Genomic DNA, 22,895 nt, shown 5'->3' on the forward strand with positions numbered 1-22,895 from the left:
TTGAAATATTTTCTTCTACATCAATTCCTTTGTTAGATGACTCCTTTTCCAAACAGGTGTTCCTCACGGGGGATTCACTAGTAGTAATAAGGAGACGTCACCTGCGTCCAAGAAATATATGAAAATACCCCTTATCTACCCCCTATTTATGGGACCTTACCTTATAAAATGTACATTCCTTCCCTTAAATAACCCCCCCTTACACTCATATGGTACCATAAGGTAAACCCTAGTGGACCCCCCGGGGTGTTCCTAAGTACAAACACAAGCAAAAGTGCACAATATGTACTAGACAAGGAAATTCCGATTTGATGCAATAGTATCTAGTCTCGACTTTATCCATGTTATTGTCTAAGATTTCTAGAGGTGACCTAATTTAATTTCCTCATTCTTTTGAATGAAGGATTATCCTTGCAGTGTTGATTGCAATTTGGGACATTGGCTTCCCTATAACAAAACCCTACGTATTCATTTGAGCTAGGGTTTGTCATGTAATTCAAATAGTTACTTAAGGACTTTGAATTTCCTTCAACTTCAAGCAAGATGGGCCTTGAGAAGAATCCTTCAACTCTTTAGGGTTTGAAATTCTTTCAACTTCCTAGGAATCCTACGTATTCTATCAGAACTTCAATCTATGTTTTATGAGATGTAATAGGATTTTTTATTATTTCAGCCAAGCAAACGGAAGCAGATGCATAAAATCTATCTGGCTTAATTGCAATTTAATGCGTATTCTTGGAACTTTTCATATATATATATATATATAAGCATGAAATTTCCATGCAATTTATGTGCAATTTAACGGCTTCTAAGTGCATTTTTACTTGATCACCTAAGATGAATGCCATGAACAAAATTTTCCTAGTATGCTCATTATTTTGAAACATGCTCAATTAAGTTGCAATATTTAATGTAAACATTATTTTATCCCAATTTCTTTCCCTAATACAACGGGGTGCACCTGATTCATAAGAGATGTGTTTCCTGTAGTTGCGGTCCCTTGGTTCGCGGTCACGGTTGGTTGTGGTGGGAGTTTTGGCATTTGGAGTGATTTTTTGTTTAGGGGCTATCGTCCGCAAGTGGATTCAAGAGATAAAGGAGGAATATATTTGAGATAGGAGAGCATAAGAGGATACGGCTTAGTCGAAGACCGAGATAGGGGGAATTGTGCTAATTCTCTCCCTTGTAGCCTCTCGGGGTAACTTCTCTCTCTGTCTCTGTCTCTCTCTCTCTCTCCATATCTTGGAGGGGTATCCTTATACCTCCCTTCTCTACCTCTCTCTTATAGCCTCTTGGGGTCTCCTTATGCTTTTCTAACTGCTCCCCATGCCTCATATTTATAGCTAAACAAGAGAATAAGGGTTGTGACTAAGAAGAAGAGCTCTTTATGGAGGGCAAATCACAATTCTGATAGTTCCATTGGCTTTGAAAGGGGGGTAAAACTTCGAGACACTTGGTTAGAAATCTTCTAGATCACTCCTTCTTCTCCCTGTTCGAAGTGATGTTTACTGCTTGTAAACTGCGATCGTGACGAGCACGATTTTTCCAATCCTTCCTTTTTTTGTATTAAATCTCCAAAACAAACTTTAAAAAACCACTTACTTTCTTCTTCTAGAAATATCCATAGCTTTTTAGGATATTTACAATAAGTGAAATCTAAATTATCTAAAATATGCTAGTTTTGCCCAAAAATCTAATATTTTTGGACCATCCATACTATACACATTAACACTAGTGATTAATATGGCTCATAACTCTCATTCATGATGTAACTTCCATGAAGGGTGGCTACACTCCTTGTCAATCCGAAAAAAATGTTAGATTATGACTCATTTTTTTATATTTTTAATTAAATGAAAATTATTAGTTATTAACATTAGTTAGTTTTTACTTTATTTAGTCTTTAGCTAGTAACCTGAATAAGTAACTTTCAAACTAACCAACTAATTTTTAATTGCGTAAAAATATTACATATAAACCATCATTGATGCTTGTATGCACCACATTGAACCTTGAGGGTTATGGTACATGTTAGATATGTTTTGAGCTAAAAATACTTTAGTTTTCATAGACAATATACTATTGGTTATATCATTGAATTAGCTAAAACTTTTTTATTATAGTTATGGAAAATTGAGTAAGCATTTTTGCCGATGGGATCATAGATTGTTACCTACAAGTCATGACACATGTCTAACGTGATTTGAGGATATTTGTGACTTGGAATTCAACTTTGCATAGATAATTGTTGCTGGAAATTGTAGACTATGATCTATAAATGTTTTTTGGAACATACAACGTCCTACATAAAGTGAATGAAACCTACTTAGTATGCTACTAACATCTTGTTATTTATGACATATGTCTAGAGATGTTTGCCATGTTTTTGAGCTAAGAAATCATTGATTTTTGTAGTCAACTTACTCTCATAAATATGAGGACTAAAAATGGCATGCGTAAAGTGTACTTTGTCTACAAGGAGTCAGACACTATCTATTTTAGATTGCATTGAATACATAGAGCTGTAGAGATGAGAAATGCTGAGAGGACTGATAATATTTGAGACACTAATATTTGGCACAAGTAGATTTGACACATATATGTCCAAAAGCTAAAAAATATGCAACATAATGAGCTTGTTATAGGGCTACTAAGGTTTAAGTATACTGATTTGGGACATATATGCTCGGAATGTTAGTTTGGGAAACAAGCTAGGTTCCCATTTGCTAGGAATACATAGAATAACATCAAGCCTTTATAAGCTTATACACTCACTTGGTGGGTTTCAATACTATGTGATCTTTGTGGATGACTATAGCAAGTACACATGGATATACATCTTAAAGAATAAAGATGAGGTGTTGGATACCTTTATGGAATTTAAAGCTCATATTGAAAAGAGCTTAACTGTTATTTCTCATGCTTATGATCTGATGGTGGTGGAGAGTACGTGTCAAAGGAGTTTGACAAATACTTAGTAAAGCATGGAATTAGGAGGCAATTGACTTTCTCCACAATAGAACGGAGTTGCTGAAAGGAAGAATAGGGTGATTATGGAGGTAGCTAGGGCTATGTTAAATGAGAAGGATATGCCATTGCATTATTGGATTGAAGTAGTACTTTCGGCTATCTATGTGATGAATAGAATACCTACAACAAGAATACATGAAAAGACACCTTATGAGTAGCTACATGGCTACAAGACTGATCTAACATTTGAAATTATTTGGTAGTATTGCCTATGTCTATGTTTGAGATGACAAAGGGAAGAAACTTGACCCTAAAGCAGTGAAGTATGTTTTTATTGGATACTCCTAGGAAAGGAATGCATGTAAGTGCATTTTTCCAACTACATGAGAGATATTGCTCAATTGTGATGTTGTGTTTGATGAATTAGCATCTTGGTATGGTGCTAAGTAGGCTACAATGTTTGATAACACTTCACAGGCCACGTATGTTGAAAATGGACAACAAGACTTTATTTCTACTAGTGGACCTTCTCATGATGCATCTAGCAGTGTAAGTCCTTGGACAGGATGGCTCCATAGCCATGCGTCTCCATCCACTAATATGGATATGTTAGAGGGGGAGAGATACATGAAAAGAGAAGGTTTTTGTTTATATTACAAGACCATCGACTTCAAGGTATGACTCTTTTGAGAGTCTAGATAGCGAGTTTGGCATACCTATAGTGGTTAAACCTGGAGTTAAGCAACGATATATACTGTCTCATGAGAGAGCCAACGAATCTAGTTCACCTCAATTATTGCAGAGACAAAGGAAGCTTGTGGATAGGCTTACCTACATTGGATACTTAGTGAGACACTATACATACATGACAGAAGTGCAAAAATACAAAGAGCCTACATCTCTTGCAAAAGTAGTTAAGGATGAAAATTGGTGCAAGGCAATGGATGATGAATATGAGGCTTTGCTAAAAAATAGAAAATGGGATTTGTTTGAGTTTCCTAAGGATAAAATGCCTATTGGATGCAAGTGGGTCTATAAATTAAATAGGTGTACTAATTGCACCTTGACTTCCACCGATCAATGACAAATTATTTTTAGGACCTAGACTCAAATTTAGGTTTTCCCTAGATGTGTAGGCCACTTGGAAGCATGACTCTACCTCCTCTTCTCATGTAATATCAGTGTCTATATTTGCAAGAGCAACACTACTCAATTGCACTTGGATATTGAAGTCTAATCCATGTAAAACATAATGCAATTGGGTAGCAGATGGAATAGAAATAGAGGCTTGTAATTTTTAAAACACCTCTTTCAATTTCTTGGTGTATGCACAATCATTCTCATGAGATTCTTGATGTGCTACATTCAAAACAAGCAGCCAATACTAACCACCCCTCTCAGGGGAAAACTCTCTTTAGAAGGCCATAAAGAATAAGTTGATCATGGTTATGGTCCCGGCTTCCAAGGCGTGATACCACATTGTAGCTCTTCCTTTCAGATTCATGTTGAAAAACATCATGAGATGTCCTTTGTCTTGAATTTGGTTGAAAATCAATTTTTGGAACTCACTGATGTGGAGTTTTGCATCTTCTTCTACTAAGCCGTTCAAAATGGGTAGAGGGATACCTAAGGTTGGAAGATCTAGTGTCCCTGTAAGGATATTGCAATGGGTTGCACCATAACAATAATCGGATTAGCTCTAGGGATTTGTATTGGTGGGACTACACCCCCACTTGAAGTTGGTTGACTTATCGGGGCAAAAGGTATGTTAAAGCTTCATCCTTTACCTAATGGGATAGTTGGAATATAAGGTTAAGAAGACCTCACTTTTTGAAGGATATTGGACTACTATGCTTAGAGAATATCTCCTAAGGATCTCAGCTCATCGTCTAGTCCTTTTGTCTCTTTCTTGATGTCGAATCTTAGCTTGATGGTGTCTATCAGGAAATAATAGATCTATTCCAATGCTCTTTGGCATACACCAAAAAACTTGTCCCTATTAACCAATATTTGAAAAATTCCACTTATTAGGAGTCCTTGGCAAAGGCACCACCTATATTGAGACCTAAAATAGGACCCTAGCTCTAAGGCTCTAGCTAGGGTCTTATGCTTACCAAACCATCATCATAAAAAAATGGCATCATTCTTATCAATCGCCATTCTTTTCTTTTTTTCAATCCTTCTCCCCTATCACGTGAGAATTTGGGGGAGGGGAGCCCTCAATAGACACCCCCCTCCCCATTAAAGGAAACTTCACATGTTTTTCCTCCACACTTAGGCACTCCCATCTTCCACATCTGATGACCGATTTGCGAGCCAAAATTTTTTGAATGTTTGTCGCGGAGTCCATAGTGCCTGGTACTTTCCATTGTTGATTTTTGCACTCAAAACAAATTCTAGAAATCCATGATTTCTATGATGTTAGTTTCCAAAAGCGATTTGAAAACCTATCTTTGCCTCAAATCGACAAACTTTGATACATTTTTGGCTCTTTCCTAAACTCAAAATCTAGCTCTCAGCTATTTTGTACATGTTTCATAAAGGGAAACCAAGATTTCTTGCCTAATTGACACACATCACAAACATGATGTAACTCATTGTATGCAAGCTTTGGCAAAACCTGTGACCATTTTCTTTCTTTGAATAGTTTGTAGCCTTTGAATATTCATGTGACTAATTCTCTTGTGCTAGATTTCAAGGTCTCTAACAATGCCCTGACCATATGCAAACACGATCAATTTCAACTAAGCTGATGTAGCATTCGATGCAAACATCTGACCATGCCTTTTGCCTTGAGCAATCAATTTGTAGCCATTGCTAAATTCCCCTATAAAATAGCCATTCTTGTTAAAGAAAACTTGCAAGTTTTGCTCTATCATCTAGCCATTTGACAATAGATTCTTTGTAATAGAGGGCACATGTGATACATCATGCCAACTTTTTTTCTAGACATCATGAATTACCAAGGGTACTACACCCTTATGCTCAATACTATGTTGAGTGTCATCCCCTATACAAACATACACATGCTTATTTGGAACCATGTTAGTAAAACATTCCCATTGTAAGAAATATCCTTTTTCTAAATATCGTTAAAAGACTTTGAAGGATCTACAACTTTCCATGATATGAAAATTGCACCCAAGGAGCTTGTGGGCAAATTGAATGGAATTGGAAGAGTACTGCTATTGAGTCAAAGCCAATTGCAATTAAATATTTGAATATTTATTTTGATCAAGTGGAAGTAGTCAAGCCAGTTGCTATACCTAAGAAGGAGCTTGTCAATTACTCTTTGTTGTTGCTATATTTCAAGATCTAGTGCTCATTGTTGCTCCTACCACGGCTAATATTATCCAAAAGACCAAAGCTACTCCAAGTTCCTCACCAATGTAGCCATACTATCTATATTATATTATTGAGGTGTAGGTTTCCTCAATAGATTATCATACAAACAATTTTTGAGGTCATTCTATTACTTTTTTGATATATGATATTTTGGAGGATGGGCAAAACGTTTATTTTCAAGTCAGCCTTCCACTACCCCATCACTTTTATTCTCCACTAAAGAAACCTCTTCTTTATCTATGTCAATTGTAATGATTGGTGCTATCCAAGGCTTGAGAGATTTCAAGATGTTCATGTACACACTTTTAAAGACATACTTCCTTATCATCTACACCACTGCCATTTTGATTGAGATTCAAATGCTACCAAAAGTAGTTGATATCCCTAGTTATATCCATTCAATCAATGCAACATCAGCTACCCAACCTTTTTGGAATTTTAGGTTGATAAAATGTGAAGGAATGACATTTAGATGTTGATCCTTATTGTATCATTCAAGTAGTGCCACAAGTGAGTGTTGCTCTATATCATATACTCTCTCAATTGAGTTCTAATTGATTTGTAGTAATAAAATCTCAAACTCTCCAAAATGTTTTTGTGCTTCATTTTACAAGAGGACACACTAACACAATGTTGCTAAGAAGCCTTACCACTTTAAAGAAGGAACTCTCCCTCTTTGTTGAGTAAGTGTGCCTAGAGAGAATGTGCATGAATCAAGAAGGAATGAGGATTCTAGGATCCCCCATGTAGTCTTCTTGTAGTGATTTTCAAATAGTTGTAGCTCTTAAGCATGCACATTCTGTGCATTTAAAATTAGATTATGATAAAGTCCTTATAGATAAACATGCTAAGGCCCCAACGAGCATTAGGTTCAAGTCAATCATCTGATTCTACAAGATTGAAAGATAAAATACTTGATTGGTAGAACCATTTGTCAACAAAGATGAATTTGGATAATGCATTTTCGTAAAAGAATAAAGTGGAAAAATCAAGCTAATGAGAACTTCAAAGGAAGCATTGCTGACTATGGTTTCTCACTACTGATGAGCTAAGGTGTCCAACAAAATTTGATTGACATTGTAGTGGCACAAAGCTACAAAGCCCTTGAGGTACACAGGATGACTAGGACTAGCACCAAGTTATGCTCAACAACTTTAGAATTGTCCTCTTGCAAGATGCATAATTGTTTTTCATCCATAAGATAAAAATCAATCACATGAAAATATGTCATAATTACTCATGATGCCTGAGAGAAACCTCTTGAAAGGGGAACAAAAATAACTTTGCACTTCAAATATGATTAGTTGGAGCACCTAGAAGAGAGAAAACTTTCATGAATGCCTACTACAACCAGAGAAATCTTTCCGAGGACAACGCTGCAACTTTTCCATATAGGGGACCTTGCTAGGACCAAGGAGGTTTTTATAGGTGGATTGGCATTTTTTATTCAAAAATTAGTAGAGAAAGTTGTACGGAATCCCTTTCATGAGCTTCATGAAAGAGCTAATAAGAGAGTAGGAGTGAATAAGGCTCTCTACAAACATGTGTCTTGCAATGTCTCTTTAAGTGACTACTGCCATGTTATTGGCTAGTAAAATAGCATGAAAATGGGCTAAACTATGGCTACCATAACTGATATTCAAGCTTGAACTATTCCCCAAATAAAGTGCTCCACAATGGTCATTAATCTTTGAAGGGAGGGCAAATGGAATCCTAACTTGACCAATGTAGTGCAATATTGAAGAGAATAACTAGAGCATTGATCTAGGAGTGTTGATGAAGCATTTGATGGTTGAAATTTCATGAAAGAAGGCTTGAAAACATGGACCAAATATGCTAGCCTAAATTGATCAAAGCCTCATCAAATCTCACTAAAATGGTACTCTACTTGTGGCTAATGGTACTTGGAAGATCCTCCTATAGACTATTTCTCATGAAAGATGAAGACCTTGAAGATAAATGGAGTTGCGAGCATGTCTACCATGATCTCTTGAAAGAGAGCTTGTAAAGAGGAAAGTGAAGCCTTTTCTTCAAAAGTAACCTTGACTTAATTCTTCCCTATCTCTAGTAGGGTCTCTTTCTTCAAAATGACTGTTAAAAATGCCTAGAACTAAGTGATGACATGCTAGAATGGCCTTGTTGTTGCCAAATTATTGAAAAAGAAAGAAATTAAGCATCACCTTTTTCAAACACTCTATTTTAAATTAAATAACGAGAATAGTTTTATTTAGATTATATAAAAGTTATATGATATTGAATTTTTTTCTTGGATTAATTTTGCAATGTTGACAATACCACATCATCTACTTGCTATGCACCATATTATCATTCTCATGTCAGCATTGCCACACCATCACGATGAAGCATGTGCATGTTTGAAATAATATCAATTGCCTCAAAATCCTCTTTGTAATGATAAAAGTTTTATAAAGAAATTTCATTTTAAAAATAGACCTTGATTTCCAATCCATCCATTGTTATGTATGATCCTATCATATGATTTAGGATATTAGTCTCTTCACCCCACAAAGGCCTATGCTTTGATCCACTTGTAAAAGGAAGGTACCTAAAAGGAGAGAGAAGATTGCAAAAGAGAGAGAAAGAGAGTATATTAGAACTGGAGAGAAAAAGAAAAAAATAAGAGAGAGAAATAAAAGGCATCCTTGAAACGTGTGCAAGGAAGGTGAAGAAGATGAAAGAGACTTTGTATTATTGACCAATGGTGTTGAAAAACAAGCCTCCTTGCATCCTGTAGATCCTATCATGTGGCTAGTATTATTTTCCTCTTATTTCTCATTATCCCCTTATTTATGTTTGTGATTTCCTCTCCATTACAAAATGATGCTAGTGATGTCCTATATGTCTCTAAACTTGGGGACTCATTCTTGGTTTCTATGGATGATGGTGTATATTAAGAATGGATTCTTGATCCTCAAGAGAATCATTTCATTTCATGTCACTCCCTATAGGAATAGCTTATTAGTGATAGATTATGGGATATGCTCCCATGGGATCATCTCAATTCTTGGGTAATTTGTGCAAATTTAGTCCTACTCTTCCCATTTAGTGGTTGGTGATGGTTTGCTACATATGATTCTAAAAGATAGGGATTTTATAATACAATAAAATCAACATTTCTCTTCAATAATAAAACAAAAAGTTTTGTTAGATTGTAATTAAAAAGTATATTTTTAAAAAATTTACCTATACATTTATCTAGGTTTTGTCAAATAAGATAACCCTTCTATTGATCACATGTGGTACACTTATATTTCTAGAGATGCATCCACAAGATACTATTAGATAACTAGATGATTTCCCATTTGCAATACCTTCATCATTTTAACTTTTTTTTTAGAAATATGCGAAATTATATGTATGGAAAACAAAGTAGAATGTTACAAAGGAAGGTTCTTAGAACTAGAAAGTTTGAACCTTTGAAATTGGTACATAGCAATGTATGTGAACATATGTTTATGATCTCTTTTGTAGGAACACCTTACTTTGTGACTTTTATTGATGATGGTACTAGAGAATTATAGGGATTTCCTATTCATAATAAGAGCACATTGTTAATGTATTCCAAATTTGTTTGATTATTGGGAAAATCAATTAAGAAGGTAAAATGTTGGACAATTGATACTAGTGGAATGTAAACCTCTCATGTCTCACATGTCAAGTTTGTGGGAGAGAAGGAAGGAGTCTCACTTGAAGCTTTCTTGCTTGCACAATGGGGGAATACACACAAGGGTGGAGGCTAAAAACAGTTTTCCTCTTCTTAGTTGTGTAAGCCAAAAGAACTCAAGTACAAAGAAATAGAAGAACCCTATATATGGGTCTCAAACCAAACTCAACTAACTAAGGTGGCATACTAACTGAGCCACGAACTAGAGTAGATAAGGATAGCTATCATGTAGCTATTATTCATGGGCGGTGTACCAACCGCGTCTGCAACTGACAAGTCGATGACATAAATACACAACGGTCACCCTGGCGTATCACGAGTGGAGCTCAATATCTCAACACTCCCCCTTGAGCTCAATCCCAATTCCTGCACACCAAGCAGGTCTCTAAACTTGCGCAGCTTCTCTGCGCCCAATGCCTTCGTGAATATGTCAGCTACCTGATCCTCTGTGCTGACATAAACTAGATCAATAAGACCTAGTAAAACCCTCTCTCGCACATAGTGATAATGCACCTCAATGTGCTTTGTTCTAGCATGATAGATTGGGTTATTTGCCAAGTGTATATTACTCATGTTGTCACAATAAATGACAACTGGCCCATCTGTAGACTGATGCATATCATAAAGTAGCTTATGCAACCAAGCTACCTCACATGCAGCCATTGCTACACCCTTGTACTCAGCCTTTGTGCTCGACAAGGCAACTGTAGGCTGTTTCTTGCTGCTCTAAGTGACTGCAGCACTCCCAAAAGAGAACACATATCCACTAGTAGATCGTATATCATAGATACTACCAGCCCAATCAGCATCAGTGTATCCATGCAACTGTATCTGAACCCCAGTCTCATAAAATAGTCCATACTGCAATGTGGACTTCACATACCTGAGTATGCGTCTAGCCGCATCCAAATGTGGTTTCCTTGGAGCTTGCATAAACTGACTTACCAATCCAACAGCATAGCTCAAATCTGGCCTGGTAACAGTCATATAAATCAAACTTCCTACTATGCGTCTGTACATAGTAGGGTCTTCTAGAAGCTCACCTACATCTGTGCTCAGCTTCACATTCTGCTCCAAAGGAACTGAAATAGGCTTACAGCCTGTCATCCCATATTTGGACAGCATGTCCAATCCATACTGCCTCTGCAAGAGCAGTATCCCACTTGGTGATCTAATCACCTCAATGCCCAAGTAATAACGCAGCTCTCCCAAATCCTTCATCTCAAACTTCTGCTTCAATAGCATTTTCACATGAAGGATATCTTCATCACTGTCACCTGTCATAATCAAATCATCAACATAAATGACAAGTAGCATAATACCTTTCTCTATTTTTCTCACATAAAGTGAGAAATCTGCCTTGGAAATTTGAAAGCCAATAGTGACAAGATACTGTCCTATCTTGTCAGACCATGCTCTAGGTGCTTGCTTCAAGCCATACAAGGCTTTCTTCAACCTGCAAACAAACTCAAGGTGAACAGCATGCACATAACCTGGTGGCTGCTCCATATAGACCTCTTCTTGCAAATCACCATGCAAGAAGGCATTCTTTACATCCATCTGATGTAAAGACCATCCCTTTGATGCAGCCATAGCAATGACTGCTCTTACAGTTGCCATTCTTGCAACCGGACTGAATGTTTCTTCATAGTCAATGCCATATGTTTGTGCATACCCCTTGACTACGAATCTTGCCTTGTATCTGTTCACAGAACCATATGCATTGTGCTTCACCTTATAAACCCACTTACAGCCAATTGCATTTTTACCTTTAGGCAAAGGTACCAATTCCCATGTAGCATTTGCTTCCAAGGCATCCATTTCTTCATCCATGGCTTTCTCCCATTTTTCTTTTCCCATGGCTTGCTCAAAAGAAGTGGGTTCTGGTTCCTGTATCACTTTGACCATATATGCATAGTGAATGGCTGTAAATCCATCATATTTCAGCCTATCCACAGGATACCTAGCTCTTGTAGACCTGCGCAAAGTAGGTTCACTCCCAGGTGCTCTCAAAACATCCCTGGTCTTCCTTACTCCAGGTGTAACAATAGAAGGAATACCCAACTCATCATCAATGCTCTGTTCTCAGCCACTGGATTCACCATCCACATAAGAGTGACCTGCATTCACATCAAACATGGACTGATCAACCTTCTCTTTTCCTTTTCGTGATACCTGCATACCACTATCTGCATTACTTTGAGAAGATTCTCCTTATCTCAATCTGCCTGTCCATGGTGAAGAATGTGAACCACTGCTAGAGGACGCTCCAGGTCCACTAATATTTTGTGACTGTTGCTGTGAATTCTGTGCAGCATTACCATTTTGTGCATCTACATCATCAATCACATTTACTGGTTTATACCAGCTACTCATCTCATCAAAAACAATATCTCTGCTCACTGTAAACTTACGAGTAGAAGGGTTATAGCATCTATACCCTTTTTGCTGCAGAGAGTAACCAATAAAGATGCACTTCTCAGCTTTTGGATCCAACTTGGATCTCAACTCATCTGGCACATGAACATAGGCAATGCAACCAAAAAATTTCAAATGAGAAATATCTGGTTTCCTACCAGTATACCTCTCCTCTGGAGTCATTCCATGTATTGCTGCAGTGGGAGTCCTGTTCATTATGTAGACTGCTGTAGCAACTGCTTCAGCCCAATAAAAATCTGGCAAGTCTTTTTCATTGAGCATGGCACGAGATACCTCTCCAATATGCCTGTTTTTCCTTTCTGCAATTCCATTTTGTTGTGGGGTATGACTACATGAATATTGCTGCTTTATGCCATGCTCCTGTAGGAACCTTGCAAACTCATTTGAGAGGTACTCTCCCCCTCCATCTGACCTTAGGCATTTTATCTGCAGGCCTGTTTCTTTTTCAACCATCGCTTTAAGAGTTTTGAAATGCCCAAAAACTTCACTTTTCTTTTTCATAAAATACACCCAAATTTTTCTGCTATAGTCATCAATAAAACTGACAAAATAATGACAGCCTCCAAGAGATGCAGCTTTAGTTGTCCACACATCAGAGTGGATTAATTCCAACGGCTTCTTACTCTCTTGAACATGTCTAGGAAATGGTTTCCTTGCCTGTTTTCCAAACTGACAGGCTTCACATACCTTATGCATTTCTGCAACCTTGAATTTTGGCAAACCTGTAACAATATTTTGGGCCTGCATTGATTTAAGTCGCTGTACATTAACATGACTAATGCATTTATGCCAGATATCAATATCTGCAACTACACTAGACCCATGTGCAAACATTGCTGCACTCAATTCAGACATGTCTGCATCCAATGTAAACATTCTGCCCTTCTTCTTTCCTTTTGCTATCAAGCGACCTTTATTTTTCATATCCTCAACAAAGCATCCATGAGGATTAAATCTGACCTGCAAGCCCTGCTCAACCATTTGACCAACAAAAACCAGATTCTTGGTGATATTCGGGACATGAAATACATTTGACAGGTATGTCTTTTTCCCATCCTGCATAGACAAGGGAATTTTTCCAATCTGCACAATAGGATGTGCATTATCATCACCAGTCTCCACAAATCCTGGTTTTTCTATTTTTCTTGCATCCTCCATCCATTCTGCATGACCTGTCATGTGGTTTGATGCACTTGAGTCAACATACCATACATCATTGCTTTCTTCTGCACCTGTCACAAAATTGTTCATGTGCTGCACCATAAACAAGTGCTCATTTCTGTCATCACCCTGTCTACTAGAAGATGCATAATTCCCTTGTTGCAGTTTTCCATTCATGATGTCATTCTGCTTTTTATAGCAGTTTTAGCCATATGACCCATTTTACCACAGTAGTAGCATTCAACATTACTGTTTGCATTTTGGCCTCTTTGCCATCCACCACGACCTCTTTGGCTCCCCCTACCTCTAGAGTTACCACGTCCTCCTCCATAGGACTGGTTTTCTTGAGTTTGCTGCATATTCTGATTTCTGCCACGGCTTACAAATTGGCCTCCTCTACCTCTGCCTCTACCTCTTCCAGCATTTGAGTAGAAGACAGCTTCCTTTGAAGTTCCTCCTCAAAAAGATGCACCACCATTTCTCTGCTCCTCAGAAATTAGAAGAGCAATCAACTCCTCAAAATTAGGAAATCTTTCATGGACGGAAACGGATGTTCGGAACTGTGCATAATCCTTTCCTAGACCATTCAAGGTCACGGAAACTAAATCATCATCTTCCACTGGCGACCCAATGGAAGCAAGTGCATCTGCAATCTTCTTCACCTTCATGTGGTAGTCGTTGATGCTCATACTTTCTCTTTGCACATTATGCAACTCTTGCTTGAGCTGCATTTTCCTGGCTTGCATATTTGTGCTATACATTTTTGACAAAGTATCCCATGCCTCCTTTGGCGTACTTGCATCCTGAATATGCACAATCATAGAGTCTAAAATACTGATAGACAGCCAATACATAACTTTCCTGGCTCTCTCATGCCATGTTTTGAATGCCTGCATTTGCTATTGATTGGGAACATCAGGAAGAACTGGTTCTTCTTCATTTCCTGCAACAAATTCCCAATATCCTTTTCCCATAAGAAAATTTATCATTCTAAACTTCCATGCTTAGAAGTTGTTCTTGTCAAGCTTTTCAGTGACAATCTGTGAAAGAGAATCAGACGCCATTACAGAACACTGCAAAAAATTATGTCACTGCAAAGAACACAGCTTCAGCCTCACAATGGCAAATCTGTAAAACTGACGAAAGTGGTATCTGACCACACAGTCACTTCCTAGTGACGATTTTGCATCAACAGGCAACAGGGATGATTCTGTAACTTCCAATGTCTCTGCGCACAGGCATACAATGCAATTTCTACAGTAACTTTTTACCGACCTGCAGAACAGTGGTCGCATAGCATAAAACTGGGCCTTTTCCTGAGTGCGTGCAGAAAACTTCCGCCTCCAAAACAGGCCCCGAAATGGCCTCAAATAAAAAAAACAAGGTCTTGCTTCACCGCGAAGGCGTCTCAACCTGAGACAATGCACTCCTGCACTTTCCGGCTGTGCTACCTGCAGAGATCTGCTCCCAAAACAGAAAATGAAAGCAACACTGCTCCTCTTACAAGAACACCACGAGCTTGGCTTGCTTTCTTGAGCTCCTTACCACGAACAAGCCTCTGATACCATGTCAAGATTGTGGGAGAGAAGGAAGGAGTCTCACTTGAAGCTTTCTTGCTTGCACAATGGGGGAATACACACAAGGGTGGAGGCTGAAAACAGTTTTCCTCTTCTTAGTTGTGTAAGCCAAAAGAACTCAAGTACAAAGAAATAGAAGAACCCTATATATGGGTCTCAAACCAAACTCAACTAACTAAGGTGGCATACTAACTGAGCCACGAACTAGAGTAGATAAGGATAGCTATCATGTAGCTATTATTCATGGGTGGTGTACCAACCGCGTCTGCAACTGACAAGTCGGTGACATAAATACACAACGGTCACCCTGGCGTATCACGAGTGGAGCTCGATATCTCAACATTGCAAGACTTCTTTTCTTTGTGTGGTATCAAGAAGGACTTGGCTACTCCTAAAATCTAAGCTATATTTTTATCTCCACCACCCTTCAATAATCCTATTCAAGTAAAACATTCTATTCACAAATAATTCAATTCAATAGGTGGAAGTGCATCCACAATGCAATTGTGGATCATGCTAATAGTGGTGAGGCACGATAATGCAAGGCTAATGTTTGGAAGTCTTTAGATACAATCTTTAAGTTTTGTGACATGCATGCATGTGTTAACCCCAAGCCAAGAAGGCAGAAGAATGAATGAAAAAGTGGAAAGAAGATGGAAAAGGAGCAAAGACACGCAGGCAGCCTCTAAAGTTAAGCCGGGGCCAAAAGCGTAGTTTAAATAAAAGGCACCTCAAAAACTCCAAAAACTCTTGTAAAAGACCGCTAGGCTCCCCCCTGTGCCACTTGTAAAAGAATAGTCAGGCATAGGCTTAGGGTAGAAAGCAGAAAGAGGGAATTAGAAAAAGGGACCTTGCCACAATGGCCGGTCATGTAAAAAGGGATGGGCGCCCATGGGGTTTTAGGGTTTGTATATATAAAGTTCAAAAAGTGAATGGATGCTCATTCTTTGGTGTGTGGCTAACAAGAGCTCTTCTCTTCTTCTCTTCTTCTCCTCTTCTTGCTTGTGTGTGCTCTTGAGAGAGGGAGTGTGAGAGTGTGAGGGAGTGAGTATGTGAGAGTGAGGGATCAAGAGGGTGAAGCTCTTCACCATCTCCTCTTCTCTTCTTCTCTTCTCTTCTCTTCTCTTCTCTTTTCTTCTCTTCTCTTCTCTTGCGCGCGCGACTATGGTGGATGGAGCTTGGAGATGGAGGAGGCTTGAGGATGCTTGAGCTAGCATCTAGGATTGTGGAACTACCGGTGTGTGCGAGAGAGAAGGCAACTCATATCGGCATCAAGGTAAGCTCACTACACTCATAAGATTGACGGCGCGTCGGCTATGTGAGAGGTAGCCATTAGAGCTCGCTTGGAACACTTGAAGCAATAAGTGGTCCATGGGTCTTGGCGGTTGAGAGAAAGCTCCCACATTTTGGTTGCATTGCTGCTGGGACCAATGGATTCAAGCTTGAGCGCTTGCGCGCCCCATATCGAGCATCAAAGTAAGGGATTCATCCCCAAAACAGAGCTTGAGATAGGTAGGAAGGTTGGGTATTTTGATCTTTGAAACAAGTAAGTATTTTGGATTAGTTAGTTTGTTTGATGATTGGAAAACAAGGAGAAATCATTTCAGTTTGTTGCTCTCGATTCTCGTTGCATTTACTGAAGGATAGGATTAGGAAATCGAATCGGGAAAGGGTAGGGTTTACTATTGCAAAACAGGGCAAAATAGGGCACAAATCATGCAAAAGATGGCAAAAATCTTGCTTCGGATGCTTAATGTTGGCAAGTGACTGATTGGGAGCATCAAATCCTTGACCGGGAAGCGGTTTACGAGCTAAGAGGCCAAGGGAGAGCTCATTTGCAACCATTGCAATGAGAGAGGGAGAGAGAGTCCCCGCAAAGATTCGATTCGATCTCGTCATCAGAGAGCCTACTGCTCACCCCAAGTATGCCAATCACTTCCCTTGGTGCTTAGCCAGGATATGGAAGTTTGTGCTTTGAATGATTGCTTGAATCAGGAGATTCGATCAAAATCATCATCACGCAGCATTCGTCGCGCTGCGTTTGGCCCGTCCAAACGGCCTTTGCTAGGCCAAGTCCCAAAATTGGCCCTCGGACCTGCCCATTCGGACCTCGACCCGAAAACCCTAATTGGTCCTCGACCCAACATTTGATTCGGCCCATCTGAGTGACGGCACTTGGCCCTTTGACCAACCCGACACTTGGCCCGAAGTCCACTCGGCCCAGGACCCAACTCGGCCCTCGGCTCGACATTTGACTTGGCCCATCTAAGTCACGCCACTTGGACCTCGACTTGTAAAAAACTTTTTGCACTCGGACAAGTGCGATTCGGCCTGTTCGAGTCACCCATTCAACCCGTGCAATTCGGACCAGTTGGGTCGAGTGTGTGTTTGCCTCAATTTCTCATAAATTTGACCTGAATCAACTAGAGCTCAGGAGCGCAACCTGTCGTAAGCCCTCCTGACGTTCAGAACCTGATTCTGGTGCACAGAGTAGACAAAATCGTAAGGTGCAGCGGCTTACCAGTTTGAGTGGGCTGTCATGATACCTAGAAACCCAGAGACCTAGAGGCATCCTGCTGAGCCATAAAACCCTAATTGAGCCCAAAAATGGCAAGGCAACATAACCGAAAGGCCCTAAATCCCATCTAGATGGCTAGAGAATTGATTGACAAAGCCTATCAAGCCCGAAACAAAGCGAGGGTGCGTAAGACGCTTAGAGGTTGTTTGCCACACTCACCTTGAATTTCCGCACTTGAAGTGCACTTAAGAAAAACTGAAAGCCTAATTGAACACAAGTGCACTAGAAAGAACACACGCACTAAGTGGATATAACTTGAGGACTGTATTTAATAAGTTAAGGAACTCACTCAAATAAGCCACTCAAAGAACCCACAAATAGGAGAATCCACAGATAGAGACAAACCATCAACATGCAAAGTAGGACCAAGCAAGTGGCGTAACGAAGGGGATTTGACAAACCCACTCAACCTTATCAATAGCTTGGCGAAGCACGAGAACTCAACTATGGTAGAGGAAAGCTCAGACCACAGGTTTAACGAGGAACTCAACTTAGGCGTCTTCCCAGAGGCCATTTAGCAAAATTGGTCAGCAGCTATGATGCGCACGCCCGGTATGAGCACCGCGGTCAGACAACAGATGCTATTATCGCAGACTTAGGAGAAGAGAGGAAGCTAGCCCACAAGGCATACAATAGAGACCAGCAGGCCATGATCAAAGGTAAAGCACGGAGTTGCGTGAGGTATAGCGAGTGTTGAACTTAGCCGACAGAAACTGAACGGATCACTAGAGAGCCCTAGAAGGAGACTTAACGCTGAGCGAGCTTCTTATAAAGCGATTGAGACAACACCACAGTAGAGCAAAGTGCTACAGCATTGGCGACCTCACTACTTGCAGGGTTAGGAGCAATCCACGGCTCTAAGAGCCAGTAAAAAATCCCAATAGTCGCAAAGCAGCTCAACAAGTACCAACCCCATGACGACCCATGTAGCTTTGTAGAGTAGTTCGAGCAAGTCTGTGAAGCCAACGGCCTAAGTGCCTTGACTCAGCATTCTCAAGCGTTCGGGCTTTGCTTAGGTGACAAGGGCAGGACTTGGTATACAAGCTTATATGCCGCAGAGCGGGCAAACTTCAATAGCCTCAAGAATCTATTCATTAAGAGATTTGCCGAGCCTAGATAGTCCGACAATCTGCTAGTAAAACTCATGAACGTCAAGCAGAAAGAGAAGGACATTTGCAATTACATAACCCACATAAGGAGCCTCTTCAAGAGAATCCCTACAGGTGAACGACTGATTGAAAGAGCAGTTTCAACTGTGTTCATCAGCGTAATTCGAAATGAGGAACTATATAAGGCTTTGGCAGCCAACTCAAACTTGTAGCAAGACACGCTAGCTAGGGTTTTTGAGGAAGCTATCAGAGTTGATGATCAACTGAAAGAGAGGAGCTCCAACTTAGAAGAAGCCATCTTGCAAAGTTTAGAAAGAGCATCAGCCTCTGGTGAGCGACCAGCCCCATCATCCCAAGATAAGGGGAAGGCCACTGAGATGAACCAAGACTTGGCTAATGTCAAGATGGAGATAGTCAAGCTGAAGACCTATGGAGATGACCAACGTGGCCACACATCCAATGTGTGTACTGTGGCAAAAACCATTTGCTGGTCGAGTGTCAAGACCCTCAGTCGAGACCTTACACTAACTGCGGTAGGTTTGGTCATGACATTATGCATTGCAAATTGCCCAGGAGACTTTCGTACTCTTGACCATACGGTCAGCCTTACCTAGAAAACAAATCGTAGCCACTTTTCAAAAGGGGAGCCCCATTGGCCCTTCCTGCACCTAACAACATTAAGCTTGTTGTCCCCAGGGTGGACATAAACCCAACAAGTATATCTAGGCCACTCGGTCTCTATGTGACCCATCCACCGACAAGTGATGCTCCATTCCACTACGTGGAATCCACTACGTGGAAGAGCCAAATGAGGAAGAGACTTACTTATACCCTTATGTCTCTCACGACGACAAGGGCAACGCAGTTCTTATGGACTATCGAACCAGTGATGGCATTAGGGAGAGGACGAGGTAGAGGCCTAGGAGGGCAAACGCAGGATCCAATCATCTATTGGACTTGTGGGGTCACCCGGGTCATGTCTCATCACGTTGCCCCAAGAGAGAGCAGCAAAATAGAGACAAAGCTGACCTAAGGTGTGTTTTGAGTGCATAATCACCCATCTCTTCATCGATTTCCCAAAGTGGAAACCTTCTGCAAGTTCAGCCAACGTACCTTCTGTTCCATTGGGGCTGTTTGGTGTCGAAAACCTTAATGGGGAGGCCACACCCATCCCGTTGCGGGTCATGAGCCGTGCTTAGACAAAGCATATCACTATCGGGACCCTGCAACCTCGATGCAGCCTTGATAGGGAAGAAGAGCCACAGGCGAAGGAAGAGGAGGCCGAAGGCTAAGATCACACTGAAAACTGAGAGTGCTACAACTCTACCTGTTGGAAAGAAAGTCACGGATGCAGAGGCAGAAACTTCAGCCCCCAAGACGGCTGAAAAGGGAAGTGCCAAGGTAGGGGAGTACCCACATCTGAAGCGCCAACTCGAGGTCATAGAGAAAGTGAAGGACTAGGTAAAAGAGGCCCAAGAGCACTTAAGGGACGCTGAGCCCATCCTAGAATATGAGATCGAGGATCTCACCAGCATGAACATGGCAGTCTCACCCCCTCGGACCAAAGTCAGGAGATGCAACCGCACCGCAGGCAGCCTGGTGCTCCTATACTCAGTTAAGAGGCACAAGCAAAAAATGAAGTTTCGGGGTCTTGGACCTTTTAGAGTCTGTGCAATCAGCCAAACAGGCAACGTCAAGCTCAAGACTCTAGCCGGTGAGGAAATGGGCTTCTTCAATGGTAGTTGTGTCAAGAAATACTATCCCCCCATGCATCCTTTGCATGAGCCACTGATGTTGAAACCACCTGTCAAGATACAAGTAGCCACCATCACTAAAATCGATGATGAGGATGAGGAAACGATGGAGCTTGCATACCTACACATCATGGTCATTGCCAAGTGAACATGCGCCTTCAATGCCTTAATTGACGAGGGAGCGGACTTCAATGTCTTGACTCACGATCATTGGACCCAACTTGGCAAAGCACCACTACAACCCACTAATGTCAAATTAAACCCATATGGGGGCCGCTCCTATGCACTTCTCAGCAAGTGCAGGGCCGCCATTTCTATCGAGTCTGAGACTATACCAATGATCTTCTACGTGCTGCCAGACGCCAAGGACACATGCACGAAGACATTGCTAGGGCGAAACTTCAAGAAGCAAACTCGTTGCAATGTTGATTATGAGTTGCAGCGCATTCACCTTGCCATAGGCAACATCTGCATTAATACAACTTTCAGCAAGGGCTGCGCAATAGCATAGTCTGCACAGCCACCAGTAAAACTATTAGTAGCCAAATCCAAGGAGAAGGGTAGTTCTCAGCCACCACCCACCACCTCTCAAGAACTGTTGCTCTTGGTAGCAAAAGCTAACGCTCAACAACCTAGTCTCCAATGGATGCCTAAACAACCACAACCGCCGTCTAGGAGTCATCGCACACAACCTGATAAGACCCAAAGCTCTAAACCTAGGACACCAAGAGACAGTTATAGAAATTGGCACATGATCAGGCAAAGGTGGGTCCCTAAAGCCCTCCTGCACATTCAAGGTTACTATGAGGGAAATGCCTGGATATGGATCCCTAAAGGTCACACAAGAAAGAACACCACTCGTATGCCACCCCCAAGCCTGATCACCCCCAGCCTCATAGAACCTCAAAACCATAAACCGTAGTGCTCCGCAGGCCCACATCCATCAAGCTCATCCACACAAAAGCCCAAAAGAATTGAACAAGCCTATCGGCCCAAACGACAGACATTGTCATATGAGCCATCACCCGCTAGAGCCCATCTGACTAAAATGATCCACTCTGAAGGCAGCAGTCCATCAGAAGTAGTTGCTACTTCCCCAACCCTAAGCCAGGAAGCCCAACCAAAACCTCAAAATCACCCATAACCACAACTATCCATTGTCAAAGGCTCTAGTGCTATCAAACCCCAACCACCAGCATGTCTTAATCCCTCCTACGAGCGAAAATCATTTTTGACACTGTCCTCAGATCTAGTCAAAGATACAGGGGATGACATGGTTGATTGCATTAGATGGCTTGATGCCACCTTCAAAGAGCTAGCTCTAAGCTACGACCACTTGGACTTAGGTTTGTTGCCCGAGCCTTTTACAACCGAAGTTCGTACAATGCCTTGTTCTTGGGAGACGTTTGAACTTGTCTTCACAAAGGTAGCAAACTCTGCTGCTATATTGCTCAACAGCGAGGTCTCTAAAGAGCAAGCCCTCAAATAGCACCTCATCATGTCATGCGATCAATGAACCACTTTTGCCATCACCGACCAAGAAATTGCAGAATTATCCAAACTCGCTGAGACTGAATCCCCATTCTTGCGGCACTGGTACACTCATAGGTTGCAATGGGAAATAGAGGAATGCCGAGTCATGACAAATGCTGAGCAGCGCCGCACAATCAAAACAACAGAGTATGACCCCACTTATATCGCGCCAACCTCATATAGAGTGTTAACCACTCTTCGCAACCACCCCCTAGAAGAGCACATCAAGGGACACCCTTCCATGGATTGCCTATTGATTGAGGAGGAGCTACATGTTGCTAGCCTCGGTGCCTCCGGTGACTTCCTAACAGATGTTCTCACTTACATTACACACGTTGGCACTCGCCCTTTTGATCTCGATCGTGCAGCTCAGTTAGAGTACAACCCTGATTTCTACACTTGGTTCCTATGCTAGTAACTCCTAAGACCCATTGCAGAATGTCCTCAACCTCCAAAACCTTCAATCCTAGGAAGGATTCTTCTCAAGTTGGGAAGGGAAGGGGAGTGAGGTGAATCAAGAGAGGTGAATCAATTAAAACCAATGAAAATCAAGCAAAATGCATAAGCACGTAAACAACAAGCGAGGTAGGAAAATGTCAAGAGAACTTTGAAATAAAGGGCAAAATGTTAAAGTTGGAAGGGAAGACTCTACATTGGATAGGATTTTAATGCTTTCATTCAATAAACATATAGAGTCTTTCTTTTTAGACTATGACTTTTCTTGCGAATTGTTAATGTGAAAGC

This window comes from Lygodium microphyllum, chromosome 11 (assembly GCF_053477565.2).
Source record: "Lygodium microphyllum isolate KBCC chromosome 11, Lygodium_microphyllum_v1.1.10, whole genome shotgun sequence".
Lineage (NCBI taxonomy): Eukaryota > Viridiplantae > Streptophyta > Polypodiopsida > Schizaeales > Lygodiaceae > Lygodium > Lygodium microphyllum.